The sequence below is a fragment of the Podarcis gaigeae genome (assembly GCF_964106915.1).
Source record: "Podarcis gaigeae genome assembly, chromosome: 1".
NCBI lineage: Eukaryota > Metazoa > Chordata > Lepidosauria > Squamata > Lacertidae > Podarcis > Podarcis gaigeae.
In genome coordinates this window covers 39389350-39408566 of record NC_139678.1, presented here as the reverse complement: position 1 = coordinate 39408566, position 19217 = coordinate 39389350, and positions in this window count along the sequence as shown.

The window sequence follows — 19217 nt, the reverse complement described above, 5'->3', positions numbered from 1 at the left end:
TATACCATATTGGTATATACAGTGAGAGCTGGACCATAAAGAAGGCTGATTGCCGAAGAATTGATGCTTTTGAATTATGGTGCTGGAGGAAACTCTTGAGAGTCCCATGGACTGCAAGAAGATCGAACCTATCCATTCTTGAAGGAAATCAGCCCTGAGTGCTCACTGGAAGGACAGATCCTGAAGCTGAGGATCCAATACTTTGGCCACCTCATGAGAAGAGAAGACTCCCTGGAAAAGACCCTGATGTTGGGAAAGATTGAGGAGGGCACAAGGAAAAGGGGATGACGAAGAACGAGATGGTTGGACAGTGTTCTCGAAGCTACTAACATGAGTTTGACCAAAATGCAGGAGGCAGTGGAAGACAGGAGTGCCTGGTGTGCTCTGGTCCATGGGGTCACGAAGAGTCGGACACGACTAAACAACAACAACCGTATTGGCCCGAATATAAGCCGCACCCGCAAATAAGCCACACCTTTAAAATTTTGCAGCTTGGGGGAGGCTTGGGAGCAGTGGGTGGGCTGGGCACTGTTGCCCCAAGCTCCCGGGCTGCTTCCAGAGGGGAGAGCCACACCACTTTGCCAGCAGCATAAGGTCGCAAATATAAGCCACACTTTAACTTTTCAAGATTGGAATTTGGGGAAAAAACTGTGGCTTATATTCAGGCCAATACAGTAGGTTGGGCATTAAATGTGGGTTAATGGTGAAGTGCCATAAATTGAATCTAGGTTGACTTCTGCATGTGCTCGCAAGTTTACATGAGTACCTTGCCATAAAAAGACATACATGGAGCACAATCTGGGCTTTAACTTTTCTTTGTGGCTGCCCTTGGTGAATGTGGTCAGGAGTCCGAGTTTGTATTTGGGTTACACTTTACTAGACTAATTTTAGATCAGGTAACCATAGACTTAGTCAAAACAAAAAAAATTCCTTCCAGTAGCACCTTAAAGACCAACTAAGTCAGTTCTTGGTATGAGCTTTCGTGTGCATGCACACTTCTTCAGATAGACTCTTAATAACTGAGTGGACCCAATGAACCATCTAATCTAATTTCCTGGCCCAATATAGTATATCTTGTCACTTCTGATCTTCTCCAAAGTGTTCTGTTTCCTTTTACACAGATTTTCAACAGTTTGTTCAGTGGATGAACGGCATCAGTGGGTAAGTAACCTTTCTAACTATTTGATATGGCTTTCACTTTTTAAACAGATTTGATACGGCTTCTCAGTTGAAATGGTGAGAGATTGTCTTGATTCTTCTTTCTGAAGTGTGCATGCTACAGAAGAAAATAAATAGAATAACAATTAATCTTCCATTGTAAGCAAACAAGTATATTTTAATGAATTATGTTGGGAGTAGGGTTTTAAAAAATGCATATACAAAGCACAAAACCTTTCACTGTACCTGTAAAGTCCACAGCCACTTCTCTTAGGATGATTTCATCCCAAATTGGTAGTAACAGATTCAGGATAAATGGCAAATAAGCAATGGCATGACATCAATAAATATTGCATACGACAATGTTATATGTTATCGTTTAAGCAAACCAATATATCACAGTTACATACCCATTTCTGGTTAACCGTGATAGTGCACATGAAAACATTATTCAGTTCATTGAAACATGGGAGATAATGACATTTAACAAAGTGAATTCATAAAACCAAATTTAAGCCGCTTGCCTCTCTTTGAAGGAAAAGAGGCAGCCCTAATTTTGATTATACCAACTCATCTAGATTGTGGGCTAGGGCGTTTCTCATGGCCAGTAAATATGATAATTTCAGATGTCCTATATCTAAATGTACCCCGAGACAATTAAAGGAAAGTGCTGTTGGTTTCTGCTTCTGTCTGCAAGTGCTATACACCTCTAGGTAATGGTAATGTGAAGTTAGAAGGATTGCCTTTAACCTTAATGGCAGGATGCTTCCCTCAAGTGCCTGCTCTGGTTATGGATGGACTAGGCAGTGGCTGTAGCCTGTTGGAAGTCTGGCTCAGAGTCTTTGCTTACTTTCCAGTTGATCATCTCTGATGCATTAGAATCTGTGCATTGATCCACAATTGTTCTATTAGAGCTACATAGGCTCTATATGTATAAAGCCTGTCTTATGGGCCTGGCCTCTTTTCATGGTATGTTTTCAATAAAACCGGAATTAAAAATACGACATTTTGGGACTGTCAAACTATAAATTATGGGAAAGCAAATTAAAGTTATTGTGAGGATAGCTCAATTCTCTTCGAAAGGAATTAATTAATTGAATCAATTAAAATGCCTACCTCTATTTCCATTAGAACAGGGATGTCCAACAGGTAGATTGTGATCTACTGGTAGATTGGGGGGGTCCATGGTAGATCACGGGGACACCCCCCACTACAAAACAGAAAGAAGCTCAACAACTTTGGTAGATCACTGCTGGGTTTTTTATAGTGGGAGTAGATCTCCGTCTCTTGAAAGTTGAACATGCCTGCATTAGAATATTGCAGTTACTTGCCTTTTTAGAGGATGAAACTGAATTTTTGCAAATTTCTTCAGTGAGGGGTAAGACATCCTGAAGAAATTTACAAAAAAACCCCAAACTTTTTTTTAAAGTAAGAAGATATCTTCCTATTAACAGAATATTTCATTATTTTTAACAAAACAGTTCTAAGCTCACTTCTTTACAATGTGAAGAAAATATTTTTTCCCTAACAACTGAATGATCTTTTATTATGTTAAACCAAATGTGACAGCAAAATTCTTCCAAGATTTCCTTCCTCTCACTGTTAACTGGCCACGTGAATGGATCAGAAATCCTGTTTTTTTACAGAACTAGGCACAATTTCAAGATCATGAATCCAACTATATTTCAAGATCTTGAATCCAACTCTGCTTCCTCCATTTTTCCTCATGACAAACTCCAGCCAGGTTATACTTAAAGGAGCTGAATTTAAGTAGTATTACTACAATTGTCTTCAGCTGAAATCTGCTTGAAGTCGTTTCACCTCAACCAAGTTGTTGACTGGGCAATGGTATCCTATTCCAGCTTCTGTTGAGAGAAGCCATGCATGACCCCACTTTCCCTTTGGTCAACCACATTGCCAAAATCCAGCTTACCCTATCATTTTCCCCCCAAGGATACACATTGACACATCCTGGCAAATGTGCTCATAAAACCCTGGGTTGTTTTTTTAGTGAGGTATTTATTTAATAAATTTTTATCCCACCCTTCCTCCCATCTGAGAACATCTTAAAATGTTTTAAAACATTAATAATAGACTAAAAATTGTCTGACCTCTTCATTATTGACCTTAAATTTGATTGCACAAAAGCCCTAAAAATATTATTTGCATATCAAGAACAAAAAAACCCCAAGCTGCAAGTATAAAACCTGTCTAAAGTTTCTGGCAAAATACTGCAGAGTAATGTTCTGCAAGTGCAGTCCTTTAATAATACCACACTCGCGTCCTCACGTTAATATTGGCATGTGGCTATTTTAATTTTGTTTAATTTTGTTCCCTTACCTACAGTAAAAATTTCCGATAGATCTTTATTTTAAATGTCTAGCAATATTGCTTCTGTCAAATGTGAATAGAACTGCTTGATGGTTTTATCTGCAAAAGCAGATGGTATGTCAGAATGCATTAATGACCAACGTTTTCATGAGAAGAAATCAATTGCTTGTTTTAGCAAAATGTGAGCCTTTGCACATTCACTTATCCTAATATGAATTGCCATGGATTTACTGCTAAAAGTATATATTTTTTTGCTTTTAGAAGAACTGCAGAAACAAAACAGTTCTGCTCTTTTTTGCTAGTGTTTCAAAACTAATTCATACTGCTACTGGCTTACTCACACTGGTCATCTAGTCTAACCTCCTGCAATGCAGGAATTTAAAGGCAAATTCTCACTTAAGGAAAAAATTGTCCTAGCTTCTCCCCAGTGCATGCAGACAGAGGCTGTTACTCAGAAGTCCAAGATGAGTGAAAGCCACATTTCCAAAAGGTGTATATCAGGGGAAATTACATAGGAAAATGTGTATATTAGGAGAAATTTGCTGCAAAATGCTGATTAATTTTCAGGATAGCCTTTTTAAAAAATGCAAACTGATGAGGAAATGTGGAGAATCAAATTTAAGATTGGAAAAATAAGAAGCTGAAACCAGAATTGACAGATTGACCCATCCCTAATGTGTACATGGGACGCTTCATTAAGTGGCCAAAACCTCAGTATCTCCAGCCCACAGAGAATGTGGCAACTGTAATTGACTCCTTTCCTTAGTAGCTAAATGGACTGTCTGTGAGATATACGGTATTTTTTGCTCTATAAGACTCACTTTTTCCCTCCTAAAAAGTAAGGGGAAATGTGTGTGCGTCTTATGGAGCGAATGCAGGCTGCGCAGCTATCCCAGAAGCCAGAATAGCAAGAGCGATTGCTGCTTTCACTGCGCAGCAATCCCTCTTGCTGTTCTGGCTTCTGAGATTCAGAATTTTTTTTCTTGTTTTCCTCCTCCAAAAACCAGGTGTGTCTTGTGGTCTGGTGCGTCTTATAGAGCGAAAAATATACGGTACTTGTAGCCTGGCATATTCAGGTTCACTGCACAGTTTCTTTGTTATTTTATGACAAACTAAGCATGTATATTATAAACATTAATGTTACAAACGACATGATATTGGAATGAATTTGCTGGGAAACAGTAAATCAGGGTAGTTGTGGCACCCCAGAGGTTGTTGAACTTCCATCTTCCCTGACCATTGGCCATGCTGACTGGGACTCATGGAAACTGGAGTCCAACGTTATCCAGAGGGCCACAGATTCTCTAGCCACACTGTAAATTCAGGGATGCTGCAGTAGATTTCCTCTGTTGGACAAGATGACTTTAGAAGTCTTTTCCAGCTCAATGTTTCTGTGAAACTATGCAACCTGTTTTGATGCTATTGTGTTATTTTATACATATAAGTTGCTTCTGAAGCAGCAGTTTCTCTCTACAAAATTCTGCCCCCACTTTTTTTGATAGCTTTCCTGTGAGAGGATGTGATTTCTTGCATCCTTTCATTTCCCTGAATGCTAGATGAGGAAAGAATCTCACTAGCAGAGCTGTCTGAAAATAATATTTTCAACATCTTTTTTGTTTTTGTTTTGAAGAGAAATGTGTCCCAATTATCAACCGAACAAGTTCTTTAATGGCCAGTGAATAAAAGGCTCATCAGGAATTTCAGCTGAGAGGAATCAGGGTTTCACCTGAACAAGAACAATTAATTTGCTTCCCTACAGATCATTGCTTCAAAAATGCAAATGTCCTGCCTCTTATTTTGCACTTCCCCAGTGAATTCCAGCTTGAATTGCCTACCGAGGAAGGGAGGGTATTTATCTTGATAACAGGTTATGCAAAAGTCTATATGCTATAATTAAGTTCACTGCTGGATGAGAACACAAGCCGAAGCAATTTCTACTGTTTGTCTTGGTGCCATGGATATAGTATATGGCATGACCTGAGTACATTCCTGATAGCTCTTGCATACGTGCAGTTTTGGAATTCTTCTAGTTTATCAGGTTCATAAAGTGAAAGACACACAAAAAGAGCAGATGATAAATGCATTCTGTTTGTCAGCCAATCTGAATGACACTTCTTCATGCTGTTCTAAAAATTTAGGCTCAATAATGTATAATTACGACAATGCAATTTTCCACATTTTTCATTCTGATATTTCAATTGCATCAGGGAAATCCAGGTTACTATAGTTGGAGTTGTGCAAAAGTCATCATGTTTTCATGAGGAAACGAATGCACATTTTGAATGAAAACCTACCATATTTGTATGTTCCTCCTGGTGTATTAAACAGCATTTGATAAGAAATGTATGTTCTTTGCAGTGTTACATATTTAAGGGCCACATTCCACACTGTTTCCATACTTCTTGTCGAATAGAAGTTTCAGACTGCTAGTTTCAACACTTCCCTTGTCAAAAACCATGGAATGAAACAATCATATGATTCAATTTAGCATCCCGTAGACAATTTGCTGACAAGATAGCATGCATCCTTATTCCCCGTGTATACAGTATTGAGCCAGGTAGACCAATGGTCTGATCTGGTGTAAAGCAGCTTCCTAACCCATCAAAAAGCAACTTTCTTTTGTGTTGGAGAAAGTGAGTTACATTCTGTATACAAACCAAAAATCCTATTATGATGATCAATTTTAGAAGGGCATAGGCACAGCTTATGTGGCCGCAGAAAAAGAAAGAGAAGAAATGTTCACCTGTCATTGCTTTCATACTTTCAGTAGTGAAAAATTATTTGACATGTAACAGGATTTTTAAAGGCCTCTGATGTGACTTAAAATGGAAAGAATTCAGTGGACTAAAATATGGATAGGTGAACAATCCAAGCTACAATGCCTCAGAGCATCACCACGTTCACAAATCAAAAAGTTAAAGATACAGCGAAGTACACATTTGGAAATCAGACACTTGCTCAACTGCTTTTCTTGACTAGCCAGAGAAAGGAAAGGCTTTCTTTCAAGTTCATAACTTACAAAAATGACAAGTAAACAACACTCCTTTGGATTATGGTGGGCCAACTGGTTTAAAAGTTCAAATGCAGTTATATTCTCAGATTTGTCTTAGTACAGAGATTGCTATTTTATCTACACTTTTCCTGAAAAATATAAACAGCAGGTAAACTTGGCGAGCTATGACCTTATATCGAGTTAGACTATTTGGTTCAACAGAGCAGCATTTTTTACACTGACCAGCAGCCCCTCTCCTGGGTTCCAAGCAGGTTTATTCCACATCTACGCCTGGAGATGCCAGGCGTTAAACTGCAGACCTTTGACCTAAAAAATGGGTGCTCTACTACTGAACAATGGCCCTACCTCCATGACAAATCCATGGAGGATAAGGGTATCACCATCTCCTTGTCATAGTGTCTATATGCTAAACATACAGAATCAGAAGCTGCATAGCTCTGAATACCAGTTACTAAGGAACAACATGAAACAACTGCTATTGTCCTCACCTTTGTCTTGTGGGGTTCCTAGGGGCATCTAGTTGGACACTGTAGGGAATGGGATCCAACCCAGCAGTACTCTTCTTATCTTTTTCATAGCCAAAAAGTGCTCTTTCGCTGTGCAAGTGGATTCACTCACAGAAGGTTTCTGCCCACCCCTTCTCCCTATTGCAACCTTCATATGCCCCATCCTGTTCCACTCTGGAGAACCTTTAAGTACAGCTTCCGGATGGCTGTGTGTTTGAGAGGGCAAAAAAGTCCGTTTGCATGAGTTTCTTTTTTTAAATCACCAAAATTTAAAAGCAGGGCTAGCCAACATGCTGCCCTCCAGATGTTTTGGACTACAATTTCTATAAACCCCAGACAATATGATGAGAGTTGTAGTTCACAACACTTGGAAGACGCCATGTTGGTTACTGTTGCTTATAAACATGTAACAAATGCTACTGATTCCTTGAAACATGCCAACAATCTTCTTCTTTGTTATTATGTATATGCAGAGGAAATATCAGCTAGATGTCAGGTAGTCAAATGTCATGAAGTTCTGAAAATCCATGCCAGCTATATTCCCCAGAGTTTGTTTATCCCCCTGACGCCATACACATTGCCCTTTACATTGCTACTGCATTGGGAGTCTGTAAATCATATGCTGAAAATCCAGATCTGGAGTTCTGTCTATCCATTGCCCAGCTCTGATATAATTCATGGCAGCAAATGAAGTCAAAAGGTCTGATATGCCAATATGCACTTTCTTTTTCACCCCTTAAAACTCACCTTGCCAATGAATGTAGAAGCCCTTTGCACAGGAGGAAATTGCAGGCAGCCTAATGCATAAGCCCTGCTAAGCCGAAGGGCTGGTTTTGCACCACTTAAGCTGACTTTCCTCCATTGTTTTGCAGCCTGGGTTATAAAGAAGGTTCAAGTCAGTGATGATTCTGGCACAGACAATCTTAATACAAACAATTATCCAGAATATCCATCTCCGTCACTTTTCATGGCCTCTCTTTCTCTCAGTTGCCCACCAGACAGTAATGTCCTTAGATCAAATATTCTCTATAAATTGAGGGAACATTTAACTGATTTATGAGGCTTTTAGCTATTACCTACTTACCTATCCAATAAAAGTGGTTACATTATATGACACACACATGGTACTCCCATAGCTCTGAGCTTCACTCATAAAGTGACACATGCATCAAAGTGTAATGAGTTTTCCTGAAGCAAATCTATCATCATAGGACAAAAACAACAAGCCTTCTGCAGCAAATATTCTCTTGTTCTTTCATTAATTGTGAGAAATCTTGTCAGTATTTTTTTTCATATGGTTTTCTGCACACAAGAAAACTTCTGTTCCAGTTGCTGTTTGTCTGAAGAAAGAACTGTTGATTAAAAAAAAAAAAAATCTAAAAGGAAGACGAATAACAGGCTCTCCTTAAGAACCAAGCATGCTAATAATAGCAAGCCTTTCCCTGCTGTTACACTTTGCTTTTGAAGTGCAGAAAGTGCTAACTGACAATCACCTAGGCAAAAAATAATAATAAAAAAATATCAAGCCAAACCAAACCCAGTTGATTCAAACCTGAGAGTTTGGGAACCTCAGGCCCATGGGCAATTCTTGGCATGCCAGGTGGTCCAATTTCCCTGTGAGGATATTTTCCTCCAACCATCCACATCAGCTTGCATCACTGGTGACATCAAAACCTTCTCATTTAAGCAAGCAGTAGACAAGCAAGGTAAAAAGAACATGCACAATACAGGCTTTTGGGGGCCTCCCATCCCACTGTCTGCTTCAAGGGGAGAGGGGTACACTGCATCAAACAGCACTGCACCTGTCAATCCTGCAATATCATAGTGACACCATGTGATTGACAAGTGGATTGTCCACCCACCTGTCGAAGTTAGCCTACGACATGGGGCTAGATAAAGTTAAATATCTGGTCCATGGATGTCTATCTGGATAGGCATTTGGGTTCAACCCAGAAGACTAAGCAGGAGGGGTCTCAAATACAGGGTCACATTTTGAAGTTAGTAAAGTAAAACATATTGCCATCTAAAGTGCCCCTCACTTGTCACCTGTAAGACCATTCACAGTGCAGTCCTAACCGTGTCCTAACCTGAGCTTACTCTCAGGAAAGCAGAGTTAGGATCGCTGCCTAAGTCCAGAGTCTAAAATTAACAAATTGCACCCTGTACATGCTGGAGGGAACAAGTACAACAATATGCAAAACAAAAGGAGTAGCAGCTGCAATGGTATCCCATCTGTAGTTCGAAAATAAAGATGGTTTTAGCAGTTAGCAGCCTCCTGTATTATCCTTAACAGTAGGAACTGGGCTGGCTACAAACCCATCTATTTTACCAGAAACCACACATCTTACAAAAATGGGTTGGCATGGTATCTTGAATTCCTTTGCAGTCCAACTTCCCCCTCCTTGCTTGTAACCTTTCCTTTCCTCTCTGACCCAGCCCTTAGCCTTTCTTGGTGAGCTCCAGAAAAACTAACCATAGAGATCCCCTCTCTGCTGATGCTGCCCTGCCTGTTCCCTTGGGGGAAAGGCTCTTCCGAGGCAGATCAATAAACAGATAAATCAAGCAGAGACATGCATAGACACATCAACAGTGGGATTTTTAGTCTAACTTATAACTTCTCCTGTCCACACAAACTAGCTGTTAATAGTGTTCGATTCTTCTTCTGCTACAAAATTAAACATTAATTTTTAAATGATAGTTCCAGACAAATCGGGGGGAGTATGTGTTTGGGGGAGGGCAGGAATTGGCAGCACGTCATTCTAGGCATTTATTTTTAAAATTGTTTTCCCAGTCACAGAACGGGGCTGTTCAGTATATTAATAAAACTATAACTCAAATTAACAAGGGTCACATTAAACTAAATTATGCTTTGAAAAGGGGAATTTCAAGCTGACAAATATTGGCTGCAATTGATGCTTGGTGGTTTTTTTCGGTTTTCTTTTTGCATGTTCAACTCACCTTTACAAAGTGACCATATGTTCCGTCTATGCTTCTTGGCAACCGAAAGAGATACAGGCAGAAACGTTCCCTTGCTGAGACTCTCTTTTCATTGCAGTGCCTCTGTCTTGAGGCATCATTTAGTGAACAGCTGTAATGGTGTTATTAAAAGCACTACAAGTATTTTAAAACAAAATAGCAGGCATATGTGCCTACTGTCAAGGCAGACAAGTCTCTCTAAAATGTCATGTCGAGTGCTGGTGCGGCTGGAAAACAAAGCTGCTTTCTTCACTCATGTTGCTCAATCCAGATTCCAATCTGCCTGTATTGTGCCTCGTGAAGTGTGATTCTGTGAAGAGCAGGTACTGGAGACCATAAGAATAGCAAAAGACTCAGTTGGGTAAGACCCGTCTAGGCCATATTCACATTTCTGGTTTAACCGTGAAGCCCTCTTCACAGGGAACTCTGGGAAATCTAGCTTTGTGAGGGGAATTGGAACTCCCTTTGCAAACTAAAGGTAAAGGTAAAGAGACCCCTGACCATTCGGTCCAGTCGTGACTGACTCTGAGGTTGCGGCGCTCATATTGCTTTATTGGCTGAGGGAGCCAGCGTACAGCTTCTGGGTCATGTGGCCAGCATGACTGAGCCGCTTCTGGCGAACCAGAGCAGCGCACGGAAACTCCATTTACCTTCCTGCCGGAGCAGTACCTATTTATCTACTTGCACTTTCATGTGCTTCCGAACTGCTAGGTTGGCAGGAGCAGGGATCGAGCAATGGGAGCTCACCCCGTCGCGGGGATTCAAACTGCCGACCTTCTGATCAGCAAGTCCTAGGCTCTGTGGTTTAACCCACAGTGCCACTCGCGTCCCCCATAATTCTCTGGGGGAAGCAGTGACTGCTTAAAATGGTATCATAGTGCTTTAAGTGTATGGTGTGGCCTAGGTCTCAAATATAAACCAATGGAATGGTGAGTCCATCACTGTGAAAATGTTCATCCCTCTGCTCTCTTTTCTCTCTACTGTTCCACTGTTCTACAGCTCTGTGACTGGGATTGCCAGCTGCATGGGACAGCTATAGAGCCTCTACCTCGGGTCTTTTCCTGTGGAAGAAAGCTGCCTAGTACCAAAGACATCTTATGGGAATCTGTGGCTCAGTGGAAAAGCACATGCTTTGAGTACAAAATGACCCAGTGCAATCTCTGACTAGGGAAAAGGGATGGTGAGAGATGTGTATGTATGATTGCAAGTCAATGTATCTGGCATATGGCTCAATAAGATGCCCTTTATTTTGCACATTGCCTTCATTATATCTGGACACACTTGCGCGCGCACACACACACACACACACACACACACACATGATTACTGCTGTCTGATGGTTATTGTCCCAGAACATAATTCGATCAATCTCTCCTTCCCCAGTCTGCATTGCGTGTACAGTGGTACCTCGGGTTAAGAACTTAATTCGTTCTCGAGGTCTGTTCTTAACCTGAAACTGTTCTTAACCTGAAGCACCACGTTAGCTAATGGGGCCTCCTGCTGCCGCTGCGCCGCCGCTGCATGATTTCTGTTCTCATCCTGAAGCAAAGTTCTTAACCCGAGGTAATATTTCTGGGTTAGAGGAGTCTGTAACCTGAAGCGTATGTAACCTGAAGCATATGTAACCTGTGGTACCACTGTACGCTTCTAGGTAACACCAGCTGTAACTGGTGTGGAGGAATTAGAAGGCTGCTGAGATGATGGGGCATCCCCTTGCGTACACGCATGCACACACACACACACACACACACACACACACACACTTGTTAGTCCTCTGGTGTCAAGGCCAGACCTAAGATGCCGACTGTCAACCCTGTTGTGAAGAATCCACCGGCTACTTTCCACATCATGGAAACATCTGAGTTGAGCAAGGATTGGTCTTCCATCTGCTTACCAACAGAGCATTCCACAGATGGGGAGCCACCACAGAAAATGGTTTTATCAGGACAGTACCAATTCATGAATGAGCATAGGAATCCTACTCATTTCCCATCCTGTCTTGCCAGGCCATCACATTTGCCCAGCCTTGCCTTGTGCTGGCAGAGACTAACCCAAATAAGTATGAAACCAGCACTAGCTTCCCGCCCCTGCAAGGATATTGCCATGCAACCGTACATCACCCCTGTCGATTGAGGATAGGACCATTCCGTACATTTTGAAAGCAAAATATATAAACCAAGAGTAGCCAATGGGGTGTCCTCTTGATGTTGTTGGACTACAGCTTCCATCATCCCTGATCATTGGCCTTGCTGGATGGGGCTGATGGGAGTTGTAGTCCACCAACATCTGGAGGGCACCACATTCGTTATCCCTGATTTAAATAATCTTCCACCCTCTGCTTTACTGCCTTCTTTCTATTTCTTTAATTAAAAAATGGAAAAATGCATAAAATAGATAAGATACATTTTTAAAAAAAATCCAAATTTTTGAATGCTCCATAACCCTATGGGATATTTTTTGCTCTTTAAAATGAACAGATTTCAGTTTAATGGTGTTTATTTTTTCCCCTTTAGAATATGCCAAGTTCATTAGATCTCCTCCCATGTATAAATCTGGTCCATCAAACCACAATTTGCACTGTCAGCTCCTATGAGTGAAATCTATTGCAGCTACAGAGCTGTCCCGCTTTTGCCTTTGTAGCAACTTTTAGACCACAATAACCATCATCACTTTAAAAAAGGCAGATCCATTACATTTCCTCTGTTCCTGCAGCCCCACATTAAGCTAATATTATCTATTTCCCAAGTGAAAAAACCCCTTCCAGTCCTATCAATTATTAATTCCTTGCTTGCAGCTAATGTTTTGTTTGAATTATTTAAATGCATCTTCATTTATCAATAAACATAAAATGTTAAACAAAGAATACTGATGAAGGGCATTATTTAAACCATAACATTTTATGAGATTATTTCAAGCGCCTTTTTTGATTTATTAGCACAATATGCTTTATAATTATTTTTCCATTTCTTAAAACAAAAACAATGCCAAACACAAAAGCCTGTGTTTCTGGGTATCACCAAGAGATCTGGAAGTTTACTGAGTGCTTTCAGGAATGCTACATTCTTGCATGGCTCCTTAAAGAGAATATAAAATATAATATACAGCGAAGTCCCAATCCATTTGCAGAGAAAATTCAAGGCATCGTTAAGATACGAGATGCCTATGATTTACAATGGCAAACCAGCTGCAGATTCTGACTGCAGTTTTTCAGGCTAAAATCTATATTTTTTACTAAATAGTCTGCCTGTGTAGTTAAACAAATTATCAACGCTGCCGTCATTGTTGCATAGTATTTATTATTATCTGAGATGTTGCGCTCTGGCGCTGCAAGAGAAGAAGGGAGTTAATCTATTTAATGTGAAAAGATTAATGCCTCTGGCTTAAACGAAACAAGGGCTATCAGAATGCTTGCTTCTCCCATTGCGTCCCACCGGTCTGCTTTACGCATCAAGATAAGCCAAACCATGGCTTAGCACGAACACATGAGTATGTAAGTTCTGGGAGATGGGATTGCAGCCACTTCACGGCTCTGCGGTTGTTTGGCTGCTTCATTTCACTACACTAAGGCATAGCTTGTCTTAGTGTATCACTGTGGTTGCAGCTTGTGATTAGTCTGGGGAGACCTAAACCAATAGTCTGGGGTTCATATGACTTTGCTAAGGCAAACTATGGTTTATCACAGCATAGCAGAACAGAACAACAAGGGAGGATAGCAACAGCCACAGGTTCCTCTCCAAGAGCCTATGTACTAATACGTAGTCATGGTTTGGCCACCGGTGGACTTTAGTGCTTCAGTAGTGCTCTGTGTGAGGTCAAAATTCTGTACTGCCTCCAACCTCTTGCCTTCCATTCTCTATGTGCACCATGTCATAGTTGTGACTGTCATGGAAATTCTACTCGATATTGATCCAGAGCAGAACACAGATGTATAATTAGCAGAGTAAAAATTTAAACACGTTGCCAGAGGCAATTGTATTTCATCCAGCAGCTTTACTGCTACTGAAGGCAAATGAGCATAATGGTCACAAATCCAATACATTCAGGATTGGCACTGTCCATAAGAAATCCAGTTGCAGCTGACTTAAATTAAACTTACAATAAGGTAAAGGTAATGGGACCCCTGACCATTAGGACCAGTCGTGGCCGACTCTGGGGTTGCGGCACTCATCTCACTTTATTGGCCCAGGGAGCCAGCATACAGCTTCCGGGTCATGTGGCCAGCATGACTAAGCCGCTTCTGGCAAACCAGAGCAGCACATGGAAACACCGTTTACCTTCCTGCCAGAGCGGTACCTATTTACCTACTTGCACTTTGACGTGCTTTCAAACTGCTAGGTTGGCAGGAGCAGGGACCAAGCAACGGGAGCTCACCCCGTCACGGGGATTCAAACCGCCGACCTTCTGATCAGCAAGTCCTAGGCTCTGTGGTTTAACCCACAGCGCCACCCACGTCCCTTAAACTTACAATACCTTATAATAAATCAAAATCTTAAGACTATAGCATACTATGTACAGAACACCACACCAGAAGGAAAAGAGATAGAAAGAGAAAATGAAACCCAGGCTCCTTCTGGCCTATTTTTATAATCAGCATGACCTTGACTGAAAGAGATAACAAAACCAGTTGAAACCAGCTGTACTCAGCTTCTCTGAAGATATAACCCAAACATCATGAACCTTCTGCTTGTTTCTTTCGCACAGAGAAGCTTCCAGAACCCTCTTGAATTAATTAGAATAGGAAAGATCTCTACACATCAGATCAATACTTTCTGCACTAAGAAATGCAAACTGACAGTGACGCCATGCATCGCCCACTTCAGCTTGGTGCCCAGTGTGGGAAAACCAGTCTGGCTGCTCTAAATCCACCTCTGGTTTGGCTTAGTCCAGTGTGTGTTTTTGTCTGAAAGTTTGTAGCACATCAGGCATTGGGAAATAATTATGCCCTGGCCCAGCTGCGTATGTGTTAGCAAGACACAGGAGCATGAGTATAAGTGCAAATTGTACCAGTGAGCAGTGGCTTGGTTAGGGCTGGTCTTTGGGCCCCAAGTCCAATGTTCCACAGCTTGTGGTACTGCTCCCAGATGACTAGCATTGGCAGTTGATGTGGAAGTGGTGGTGCCAAGAAACAGGGCATATGGGAGACTATATGCTATGGCTGACATCACTCACTGCACATCTTTTAACCCCGCACCACACCAAAGAACACTTATTCAGTGTCTGATGAGGCTCCACTCATCCCAACCATCTTCATCTGGTAACTTACTTATGGAACCTACTCCCAGGTAAGTGGGACTAGGATTGCTGCATGAGTCAATGTACAGAATAAGGGAAGGATGGAAACACCCATTGCAATGAAGCCTGCATATATTTTGGAATAAAGCTGAGCCAGAAAGGGAATGATGGAATAAACACAACAATGGATTCTTTGGAGAGATGTTGCGCCATAAAGTGCAGGTGAGAATTGTTATGTTACAGCATATATTTTACTCTGAAACAGGGTTTTTAAAAATTTGAATTTTATCAAAATGTTTTTCCAGGTACATCATACACAGAATTGCAAACGTAAGAAGAAGAAGGTATTGAGGTAGCCTTAGTTTGCAAGTCAGTGTATATAATTTATATATTGGTTGCACATAATTTTAATGCATTGCCCTCCACCCTACCCCCAATGAATATAAGGTACAAACTTGTACAGTCATGAAAGAGGTTTGAAAGGTTTTTTATGTGTATTATGTACATTACTGTTGCAAGTGACATGTTTCAAACAGCAGGAGAAGGCCAAGATCAAGGTCAAATCTAGCCTTACTGTACATTAATAGAATCATAGAATCTTAGAGTTGGAAGGGACCCAAAGATCATCTAGTCCAACCCCCTGCAATGCAGGAATCACAGCTAAAGCATCCATGACAGATGGCCATCCAGCCTATAAGAGATTCTGGATATGGTGTTAACTTGTAATAATAGCAGCAAGAGAACAAGTGTGATGGCTCTTTAAAGATATATATGTCAGCCCAGGAGGTATGATGCATTCACTCACATTCCCAACTAGATTGAGACCTGTGTGCATGAAGGGTTTAGCGCATTCATGGCTTCCAGTCTTGGTATATGTTCATTCAGCATTCTGGGCTGTATGCATGGTCCCTGCTGTTGTACCTGAGACCAGCTCAAAAATCTCATATGCTATCTTTGATACACAAAATTTGGGAGGTGGAGGAACTGGATCCAGCCCCATGTTCCTCAAACTAAATGCTATGGAGATCCGGAAACAGGAATGGGGAAATATAGCAATTTCAATATCTTTGCTTTTCTCATTTCCCAGTTCTCCACATTTCCACAATATGTACAACATCCAGCATTTATTGGAAAACTCTTTCTTATGTTTTCATATGGTTCCAATTGTCCAAAATAGTCTCCTATTATAATTCTTACTTTCCTGTTGTCTGTTATTATGGGTAATTTTCACGATCAGAAGTCATTTTTTGACTATTTGTATATGTTTATTCTTTGAATGTTTTGCAATCAAAGTGCATTCTCTAGTTATTCAACTGTTTACCACAATGTTAACAGGTTGTTTAACTGTGCAGCCAGGCTATCTTAATGTATAATAAAAGATAAGGCTGTCGTCATGCAACCGTTTGCAGCCAACAAGTAGTGCTGCAACCTGCAGCGTGATGACAGACTTCTGAGAACTGCTGAGCAGCAGCATTGAAGGGTGAGATGAAGGCAAGTAGAAGAGGAAGACAGAGATTGAGGCAGGTGGCTGGGTGGCTAAGGTGAGCTGCAGGGAAATAGTCAGAACCAGATCTTTTGCAACTGCTGCTTGTAAATTTTTACATTGAAATTTTTAGCTACTCTGTTGTCATAGATTATAAGCATCATGTGTCTTGACCATGCCAGACCTGTTCCAACAAAGTTGTTGCAACAAAAATTCATAGAGCTCGAAGGGACTTCAAGGATTATCTGGTCCAACTTCCTGCTGGCACAGGAAACCCTCTGCTACAGCATCCCTGAATAGGCCATCCCACCTCTGCTTAACAACCTCTAATGAAGAAGTGCCTGCACCTTCTGAGGTGATGTGTTCCACTGTTGAACAATTGTTACAGTCAGGTTTATAGGTCCAACCTTCCTGAGAGGGTGGACAGGAAACGACCTCAGGCCCACATGTAGGCCTCTCTATCTGTGGCTTAGAATCATCTCCATGCATCTTGAGAGTTTTTGCCTAGCTATTGTGTATCCTTAAACTCTGATGATTCTTTTTGCTTGCCTGAATAGAAGATAGAGAGGAGTGTGTGAGTATGTACAGAAACCAGCCTAAACATAAAACTTGACTTTCTGGCTCACTTGTTCCTCTGGCTCCCCACTCCACCAATGGTACATGGCCCTCAGAAGGCTACCCAGAAGGGAATGTGGCACTCAGATTGAGAAAGGTTGCCCGCCCCTGCTATGTAACAAGTCTATGTGACAGCCATTCTAATATTTTAGATTTCCCATTTTTCTGTTCATGTAGTGTGATCAACTGGATGCAGGAGTTTATCCATGTTGAACATCATGTTAAGTTTAATTGTTTAGTTGCACACTGAAATGGAATGCCTATATTGTATATTGCTGAAGGGTTTAACATTGGAAAATGTCATTTGAATATACTAAACTAGAAGAGAGCTCTCTGAACTCTAGCTGGGTAATTAACTGTTGTTGTTCTCTGCTAGCTTTCACATGGTGTTTAACTTTAGATCACGTGAGGGTATGCAGCTACAAATCTCTGTCTTGAAGGGAGTTGCCCAGTCTTTCTCTGGATGCCACAGGAACAAAAGGATGTGATAATGAAGTATCTCCAGGAGCTGCATAGCCTTAGGTTGGATGCAGGCTAATGCAGGCTTTGGGAGAAACTGGAGTTTTGATTTTTGCTCTGATCAAATTTATATTATATATTTAAGAGGAAGAACATTTGCTTTAGTGTGCATATGCTTTATTTATTTCTTGAATTTATATACCGCCCTATACCCGAAGGTATCAGGGCGGTTCACAGAACAAAATCAAAATATAAAACCACAAAACATATAATCAAAATAAAAACAACAACCCAATACCACCACCCCCAAAACCCCCACATTTTAAAAGGGCATAGGATGTCCTTTATACAACCTTCCAGATGCATCATGGGTTGTTTTGTACCTGTTTTTGAAGAAGTTCTGGTCAGTAAAGCTTTGAATCACAATTATGGGCCTGGACAATTTTTATTCAAAAGGGAGTCAGCTTTTATGCATCCAATTGCTTCGCGCTGCACAATATTAATATCTGCAATACGTCAGTGTGACCTGCAAAATGCTCTAATCCCGCTAGCATTTCCCTCAAAGAACTAAATATTTTAAAATGTTTGTTATCCAAAGACCTATGCACAAGTTTTCGCATGTGTCCCCTCCCACCGCCTCTGACCGCAAGGCCTCTCACAGCATCGTAATTGGGGCCGGAAAAATGAAATTCATAGAAAGGGGCATTAGCGTGAAATTTGATGCCTTACAAGCAAACAAAGACACCACCTATTTTGAAGGAGCTTTTAGTCCTGCTTCTCCTTTCAGAAGTCATTTTTGTATATCTCCCATGGGCAACAAGTCTGAGGCTGCTGAGTGGTCTGAGTGTGTGCTGGACTCTCCAGACTGCAGCAGACAATAGAAGGCATCATCGTAGCTTATTATTCCATTCCCAGAAGTGATAATATACCATATCAATATTTCCTGGAACAGAGCTATGCTCTACGGCGAGCTGATTGGCTGTTTCGGTGGGGCAATAACTCATGAACGTTGCAAAACTGCAGTTTAGCATACCCACAAATAAAGGGGTGGGAGGTAAATGGGCTCCTTTCATCTTGCAGTCCAGCTACGAGTAGGTAGAGTCATGTCTAGCCCCATTTAAAAAGCTTTCAGTGTTATTTATCAATTTAGTCACTCTTTAAAACAATGGTACATTAGTTAATTCTGATATTACAGTGAAATTCCAATGGAAGAACATATTACAGCCACATTAATATCACATTAGCTCATCATGATTAATGCTATTGCAATGAATGAATTAATAATGATTTGCTTCTTCACCAAGTTCCCCCCACCCTACCTTGACATGAATAGGATCCATGGCATTGATTATCACAAATATAATGGATTGATCCGTCATTTATGGGAAATGAGGATACTCTTCCCATCAAGCTCACTCCTCCCTCCCCTCCGCGGCTTCAATAG